The sequence below is a fragment of the Rhinopithecus bieti genome, unplaced genomic scaffold (genome assembly GCF_001698545.2).
Source record: "Rhinopithecus bieti isolate Rb0 unplaced genomic scaffold, ASM169854v2 scaffold_12088, whole genome shotgun sequence".
Taxonomy (NCBI): domain Eukaryota; kingdom Metazoa; phylum Chordata; class Mammalia; order Primates; family Cercopithecidae; genus Rhinopithecus; species Rhinopithecus bieti.
In genome coordinates this window covers 1,998,385-2,006,673 of record NW_016807975.1, presented here as the reverse complement: position 1 = coordinate 2,006,673, position 8,289 = coordinate 1,998,385, and positions in this window count along the sequence as shown.

Here is an 8,289-nt window from a genome sequence, read left to right as displayed (position 1 = left end):
TTTCCCTTTCCCTGTCTTTCTTTTTCTTTCCCTTAAATTCTCCTTAAGGACAATCCAATTCTAAAGTCATGATCTGCAGCAGAGCAGAAGTTGTTGCTGAATGCCTTCTATTCCTGTCTCCTCCGGCAGCAACGACTCAAATTGAAGTATAAAAGCCTAAGCTTGGTGAGCAGGTAAACAAGGGGAAAGCCCGGGAAGAGGGTTCAAATCCCAACTAAATGAATAGAACCAACCGAAGATGGACAAAACTGAGAAATTCCAAGTGTGTGCAAAGTTTTTGATGAGTGGTATTTTAACATAATTTCAAAGTATATCTTTTCCTGTACTATTTAATAATTATAAAAGAGAAAAAATAATTTTTACAATTGAAAAAACTGAAAAATACCAAAGTTATCTAGTGAGTAAGAGGATAAATTGAAAGTGTATGCCACCTGGTAAGATATGAGAAGGACATTGAATCACTACTGTAACACTTTTGCTAAAGATACATGTCATGAATATAATCATGAAGAAACATCAGCTAAACATAAATTAAGGAACAATCTGCAAAATAACCAGCCAGTAATTTTCAAACTCCAAGAAGTTTGAGGCTAGAGTCAAATACAAAATGGCATCTAAATGCAATGAATATGAAAACAAAGACTGGTAAATGGGGCTTAATTTAAATAACTTCTGTACAGCAAAAGAAAATACCAACAGAGGTATACAGATAACCTACAGAATGAGAGAAAATATTTGCAAACTATGCATCTGACAAAGGTCTAATACACAGAATCTATAAGGAACTTAAACAATTCATCAAGAAAAAACCAAATAACCTCATTAAAAAATGGGCAAAGAATATGAACAGACAATTCTCAAAAGAAGACATCCAAGTGGCAAACAAATATATGAAAAAAATGTTCAACATTGCTAATCATGAGAGGAATGCAAATTAAAACCATGAAATACCATCTCATAACAGTCAGCACAGTAATTATTAAAAAGTCAAAAAATAATAGATGCTGGTGAGGGTGGAGAAAAGGGAAACTTTCTATGCTTTTGGTGGGAAAGTAAATTCGTTTGGCCACTGTAGAAAATAGTTTACAGATTTCTCAAAGAACTGAAAACAGAACTATTGTTCAACTCACCAATTCCATTGGTTATATATCCAAAACAAAATAAATCATTCTACCAAAAGGTGCATGCACTTTTATGTTCATTGTAGCACTATTCACAATAGCAAAGACATAGAACCAACCTAGTTGCCCACCAACAGTGTATTGGATAAAGAAAATGTGGTACATATACACCATGGAATATTACACAGCCATAAAAAGAATGAAATTATGTCCTTTGCAGCAACGTAGATGGAGCTGGAGACTATCAGAAGGGGACGATAAGGAGGGGAGCAAGGGATGAAAAACTACCTATTTGGCACTGTGCCCATTTATTGATGATAGGATCATTTGTACCCCAAACCTCAACATCACGCTATACACCCGTGTAACAAACCTGCACATGTAACTCCTAATCTATAAAATTTGAAATTATTTTAAAAAAATCGATAAAAAATGCTATGAATGATACTGGTTTGGATCATTTTTCAGTAAAGGATATTATTGAATGATTTCTTGAAATTTAAAGTGGGTCTGGGGATTATATGTTAGTAATGTATCAGTGTATAAATGTTAATTTTGATTGTTACATCAGTTGGTCTCTTTTTTTCTTCTTCTTTTTTTTTTTTTTTTTTTTTCCTTTTTTAGGGAAATGTACCTGTTTCTAGGAAAAACATCCTATTGTATTTGGAGATGATGAGGCAACAAGTCAACTATGTACTCCTAGATAGCTTAAGAAAAAATATTCTTTATAGTGTACTTTTAAATTTCTATAGGTTTGTGACAGCCTTTATATTTTTTAAATTAAAGGAATATTTAAATAGAAAAATAAGAATGCTATTAAGAATTGATGACATAATAGAAAAACGAGAATAGAGCCTTAAATATAACATATTTAAATATTAGTTTAATTCAACTGTAAAATATTAAACAATATGATTACCCTTGTATAGCTTATCTAAGAATGAATTGTTGAGCAATTTAAGCGTATCATAATTATGATCTAAATAGTTCAAATAACAATCTGTTTATATGTTTAAATTTTATCATATAGTCAATGAGTTCTCCATATATCCTGAATAATCCCTATTAATCCCTTCTTCTCAACGATGACTGATAAGCTGTATGCCCTGACTTAGCTTAAACAAATACCTTATCCGCTCTATAAATTAATGCAGACCATGCCACTTGGGCAGACCATGCACTTAATATTCACAGTGAATTCATTTCAGAGAAAAATGCCACGCTGGGCGGGGCCGATAAGGGTATTTGTGCTTTAACTAAAGCTTAGCGCAGGTAACTGTATTCATTGAGAAGAAGTAATAAGGATATTTCAGGCGATGATATGAGGAGAAACTCATGGACGTATATGATAAATTTAAACATATAAGACAGATTGCTTACTCCTGAACCTATTGCGTACGGATACATAATTATGAATCCTTAAATTGCCTCACACAGAATTCATTTAGATAACGTATAAAGCGTGTAATCATATTGGGATTTAGATATTTAGCAGTTGATTAAGACGGTATATTTAAAATGGTATATTTAACTCTATTTTGTTTTTCTATTATGTCATACATTCTAATAGCGATTCTTACTTTTTCTTGTATTTAAATATCCTTTAATTAAAAATACTAAGCTGTCACAAACCATGATGGATTAAAAGTGTCTCCAGGCGAAGAAAGCTAATTTCAAAATCTCGTGTATTGATTACCATGCCCCTAGAATACATAGGTTACTTCCTTTCAGTCTGCCTTAGCATTATGCCTATCTTTAGGGAACTTCGTATAAAATAACATCTTTAAAAGCCATAGCATGTCGAGGCAGAAATTGCTTAAGGATATAGCCACTTTTCAGTGATTTTTACATTAATTAGAGGGATAGATTTGGATTAAAGGTTGTGAGCTGAGCTCGGAGAAATTGTCTATGCTGTGGTGCGTGTGTTTGTTTTTTTTTTTTTTTTGAGACGGAGTCTCGTGCCTGGTTTTCGATTCGCCCAGGCTGGAGTGCAGTGGCTGCCATCTCGACTCACTGCAGAGCTTCGGCCTCCCGGGCTTCCTGGCCATTCTCCCTGCCTCAGTCTCCCGAGCTACGCTGACTACAGGCGCTTCAGCTCACCTCGCCTGGCTAGTATTTTGCTATTTCTTTAATAGAGACGGGCATTTCACCGATGTTAGCCCAGCGATCGTCTGGAGTCTCCTGACCTCCATCGACGCCCGCTCGGCCGCCTCCCAATTTTTTTTTTTTTATTTTTTTTTTTTTTTTTTTTTTTTTTTTCTTTTGTTAAATTCTTAACCTCATTCCAAGATTGTTGTAAATAAATGTAATATGTATTCTTCCTCCATATGATGTACTCTTCTTATTGTCTTCTGATGTGAATTTTTTAATTTCTATGAGGATAGAAGGAGTTTTCCTAGAAGACTTAGGGCACAGATGTTGTCACTTAACTTGAAAAGAGTTCAATAGTTGGACAAGAAAATGAAGACTAAGGGAAAAGTTTCCAACCCAAAGTTGGGGAAACTCTTGTCTGTGAGCCTTATGGAGTGAAGTTCAAATTTTTTGACAGAGACAGTCTTGTTGTTACTTTCAATGTCAGGAGAAATGTTCTATGTCATACAACATCTCTCTGACTAGGCAAGGCCATGCCTGTCCAGGCTCTGTGAAGGTAAGGTAGGGCCTACTAGCTGCAAGAGTAGCCACAAGTAGTAGGACTTGTACTTCCTCTGCATCATCTCAGAAATTTTAACAATATCCTATTTTGAGTTACAATTTCATCTCATCAATTGCCCTAGTGAAATGAGAATAGAGTCTACATAGTTTAAATGAAACTTCTACATGGAAAGCATTAGCATCCTAGGAAATGGCATGTATCCAAAAGCTAAAGGAGGTTACCAACACTAAGAATTAAACAGAGATAATGCTGATGACCAGGAAACTGGAAACAAACAGCCACCATGACACATAACAGCTAGAATAGACTTGCGGAGCAAATAAAATTCTCTAGACATTCTCATATATATTTATGTTAGGATCCTGATGAAATGCTGGACTTTTTGTTAGAAGAAGATAGATCCTTGGTGACATATATTTGTGGTATTCATGGGAATAAGATTTCACAAGCTTGTGATGACTGGTAATCTCCAGGTAAAATTTTAAAAGGAGGAGATAGCTATAAATGCATATTGAAGTCAGTGCATTCAATATATTGGAGGTGAAGTTCTGAAAATAAAATGTGTTATCCCCCAAAAGAAAATACCAAAGCATGTCATACAATGGTTAGGGTGAGGGGAAAATTAAATTTTACATGGGAATACGTCTTCATTCAGGACTCCATGGCGGTGACTAAATATTCTAGTGAGTAAAGTAACACTTCTTCTCTACCTCTGCTATCTTATATAAGATGAGACACTTGAAGAAGTGTTGCTCCAAGGGCCCTGGAATTATCTATCATTGTAGTACAATATTCCCAAATGTAGAATCAACGAATAAAATTAAGTGACCTTCATTATTAAAAATAGTCACTCACTTTAAATTATAAAACTTAAGGAAAATTATACATATTTAGTGCAATCCTGTAGACATTGTACAAATGCTAGCTGAGATAAGTCTTTTCAAGATGACTCTCTTGAAAGAAAGTAATTTTTATGCAGAATTTCACACTTAATTTTTTTTAAAGAAACTGTTTATTGTCAACATGCTTTTTTCTATGGGTCATGGCAATTTTTTTTTTCAAGAATTGCTTTTAGCATTCCCTAGTGGTTTTGGCATAGTGTAGAGTCAATTCCAAGTTTTTTCACCTGTAAATGGCTACAATAATTAATGCAGATCCAACTCACAGCATAGATTAGCTGTTTGTGGGTTAAGATTATTAGTAGTTATATTGATCTTCAGTCTTCCTTTTAGAAAATGACAGTGCTGCTAGCAGTGAATAAAAATGGAAGTGAAAAATCAGCAGTCAGAGTGCAGGCTTACTGATTATATCATATTTTGACAAGGTCAATAAATATAGAAAGAGCATATTGATTTTGCTCCCTAATTTTCTCTTGTGCCTTCCAATGAGGAAGGTCATATCCAATGTACTATGTCACACTCTAACCTTTAACACTGTAACATCCTTAAATACAGACTTGACATACTACACTACAGTTAGTTACAGAGAGGTCTGGTCAGGGTACTACCACAGTAGCTGTGTAGAATAATGTGAACACTATTATGTTCAGCCTTTTAGATTCTGTTGTTGAAACTGTTAAAAAAAATACATCTCTATCATATTCATATTTGCTATACATTCATATCTGGGGAACCAGTCCCCAATATTTCAATGCAGGTTCTTTTCTATTTCCCTATGTGTTGGCTGGTCTGAGAAATAAAGGGAAAGAGTACAAAAGATAAATTTTAAAGCTGGGTGTCCAGGGAAGACATCACATGTCAGCAGGTTCCATGATGCCCCTTGAGCCGCAAAACCAGCAAGCATTTATTAGCAATTTTCAAAGGGGAGGGAGTGTACGAATAGGGTGTGGGTCACAGAGACCACATGTTTCAAAAGCAATAAAATATCACAAGGCAAATGGGCAGGTCAAGGTCACAAGGCCAGGGTGAAACTAGAATTGCTGATGAAGTTTCATGTCCCACTGTGCACGCATTGTCATTGATAAACATCTTATCAGGGTTCAAGAACATTGAACCGGTCTGACTAGAATTCACCAGGGTGGAATTTTCTAATCCTAGCAAGTCTGGGGGTGCTTCAGGAGGCCAGGGCATGTTTCATCCCTTATCTCCAACTGCATAAGGCAGACACCCCTAGAGCAGCCATTTTAGAGGCCTCCTCCTGGGAATGCATTCTTTTCCCAGGGCTGTTAATTATTAATATTCCTTCCTGGGGAAAGAATTCAGCGGTATTTCTCTTACCTGTTTTCGGCAACAAGAGAAATATGGCCCTGTCCTGCCCGGCTCCCAGGCAGTCAGACCCAATGGTTATCTCCCTTGTTCCCTGAACATCGCTGTTATCCTGTTCTTTTTTCAAGGTGCCCAGATTTCACATTGTTCAAACACACATGCTTTATAAACAATTTGTGCAGTTAACGCAATCATCACAGGGTCCTGAGGTGACATACATCCTCAACTTAGGAAGATGACAGGATTAAGAGATTAAAGTAAAGACAAGCATATGAAATTATGAGTATTGATTGGGGAAGTGATAAATATCCATGAAATCTTCACAATTTATGTTCAGAGGCTTCAGTAAAGACAGGCATAAGAAATTATAAAAAGTATTAATTTGGAGAACCAACAAATGTCCATGAAATCTTCACAATTTATGTTCTTCTGTCACAGATTCAGCAGGTCCCTCCATTCAGGGTCCCTGACTTCCCACAACACATTCAGAAGCCAAAAAAGGTTTGAAATAACCACTCACATAGTTGCATAAAATGGCAAATGTATATTGTCTGCTGATTCAAAGTTCTTCCAATTGTAAGATTTTTAAATATCAACTCAGAAATGGGACCTTAATCATTTCAAATTGCAAATATTCACTACATTATTCAACATTCACTTTATGTAACATGTTGAAAGTCATGATCACTAGAGTTCACTCTAGAATTAAAAAGTAACGTAACTACTCAAAGAATGGCCTTTTGTTTGTCGAGTTTAGGAAGAGACATTAAATCATAGGTAATAATTTTATCTGAGATCCTCGAAGCTTTTAGAAGACAAAACAACCATAGTAACAATTAATTTCAAATGCTCAACTTTTTAAGTGCTTCCAAAGGCTAATATTTGACATTAACTTTGGAACTTTGGACTACATGAATGGTGTGTGTGTGTGTGTGTATGTGTGTAGGAGGAGGAGGAGGAGGAAGAGGGGAAGGAAAAGATAGGGTTACTGCAACACATACTTTTTGAATACACAAAAACAAAGTCAAATTCTATCCTGGAGTGGTGGATTGTTATACATTAGGTAGCAAACTTGCTCTCAAGGACATAAATGTTCTGCTGTGGCTGTATGTATATGCCATCATGAGAGAACAAGGTACAGGTTTTGAGAGGCTAATTCAAGGTATTAATGGCCTTTGGAATTTATGAGAGATTACAAACAAAAGAGGGCTCCTGTTTATGAAACAATATTTTCCCTAGCCATTGGAAGCAACTAGAAGTTCAATAAAGAAGTCACCCACAGGGAATTTCTCAAGAATTTACATGGCCAATAAACTTTAAATACAGTAATGCCTGGTTTACACTTTACGGTAATTTCCAAACGTTAATAAAATATATTTAATATATATATAATTGACACCTTGAGCAAAAGAGATAGGTGTCATTTTCCATATTGAAAGAGTAAAGCATGCTGGGGAAAAATGCAGTAAGAGGGAAAGTAAGTTATTAAATAGTCAATAATAAATGGCAAAAGGCACTGAATAGCAACATAAAAGCAATGACTCAGAGAAAAATGGTCGTTAAAAATGATTCTTCAGAATTATTGGGGTGATCGTGGACTATTTGCTCTCATACCAAATTTGTACTCAGAATGTTGTTTAGATGTTGACAGAAAGGGGGCCCTCATATGGCTTACTAAATTATTGATTTTCAGTGCAGGCTTAGTCTTGATAACATTCCATTCATCTATGGAGTCATGCATATATCATTCAATCCATGGAAAATGTCTATATAGATTCTCCTTTAAAATTAATGCCATATGTGAATGCTTATAACCACCTTCACCAAAACCCCTCCCAATCTATCATCTACACCTGAACTGTTGCAATATAGTAAATTCTCTTTACTTTCTTCTTACACCCCACTTTATTTCCCTTATGGCCTTGTATACACAACTAATGTTTTAAAATAATAAATCAGATCATTTTGCTTACTCATCCCAAATATTTTATTCCTTTTACTCTTAAAAGTAATGCAAATAACCTAATTTGCAAGGCTCTAATTTCTGCCTAATGACTTATCACTCTCTCTGATATTATCTCCACTCCAGTAATACAAAATTTCTTGTTATTTCTCAAAGGTCCTTAGTAAGGTTTTTATGTTTGTGTTACTGTCTGCCTTGTCTCTTCTCAGATTTTCCTGTGGATTTTACCATCACATGGCCCAAAACTCTACTCAAATAGTATCTCACCAGAATAGATTTCCCATCATTCGCCTTACTTTTTTATTTTCTGACAGCACATATTATTGA